The 891-nt window shown below is 43.0% G+C and overlaps 1 non-coding gene across 1 annotated transcript; it reads left to right on the top strand.

Moving 5' to 3' along the window:
* Positions 1 to 241: 241 nt before the first annotated feature.
* Positions 242 to 319, top strand: LOC120100288 (small nucleolar RNA SNORD115). Its single transcript, XR_005500063.1, has one exon. It is a non-coding gene; the product is annotated as a small nucleolar RNA SNORD115 (small nucleolar RNA).
* The last annotated feature ends 572 nt before the right edge of the window (positions 320 to 891 follow it).

Here is an 891-nt window from a genome sequence, read left to right as displayed (position 1 = left end):
CCCCTGCGGTCCAGTGGATCACTAATCCTAGGTGAGTGAAATGATCAGGCATAATGGATTGAACAGAAGTCAGTCCTCAAAAATTCAAGCAGGGTTCCCCTGATTCCATACTACAGCTCTCACCCCTGTAACCCTCCGCATTTGCAACTGAAGATTCAAATTCTGAGCCAATTTTGGCAGCCCAGGTAAGCCATGGTGCTGGTGACATTGAATCAGTGGCAGCTCTGTCCTGCCTGGGTGTCAGTTAATGATGACAACAGAAAGTCAAGAACAGGATGATGACACAAAAATGTTGCTCAATAGGATTACGCTCAGGCTCAACCTGAGAGCAGAGTTACAAGCAGTCCTTTTGCTGTTGGAGGGTGAATTGCAGGACTCTTCTGAACCTCTCTTAGGCCCTTGTGCTCTTTCCCCTGAGTGGCAACCTGGACACTCTTAGTGCAAGTTTGCTGGCAAATAATGCCTGCTAACTAGGACCTGGTCTCATAATCTTCTGGTGTTCAAGTCTGCAAGGCCATACCTTTGAACATGACCCTGTCTCTTCTGATATCTTGAAATCATCTGGCATCACCTCTGAGGCCTAGTAGATCAAAAGTCTCAGGTGAGTGAAATGATCATGACTAATGCATTCACTTCCTTATGACATATTCCTCAGTATTTTGACCTTTACTCTCAGTCCATCAAAGTTTACTGAATTCAAATCAATACAAGAGAAGTCAGAAATGAAGTTACAATTCTCAGTATGTTCTGCAATGTAGAACCGCAGATTTAAAAACATATAGGAATTCATTTCTACCTATAGTTTGTACACCCATAAACTTGAGCTTCGAATAGATGTGAGATGATAATATCTACACATAATGACAGGTCTCCACCTTTGCAAACAGGCTT

Source organism: Rattus norvegicus, chromosome 1 (genome assembly GCF_036323735.1).
Source record: "Rattus norvegicus strain BN/NHsdMcwi chromosome 1, GRCr8, whole genome shotgun sequence".
Taxonomy (NCBI): domain Eukaryota; kingdom Metazoa; phylum Chordata; class Mammalia; order Rodentia; family Muridae; genus Rattus; species Rattus norvegicus.
This window is presented reverse-complemented; position numbering and strand designations above follow the sequence as displayed.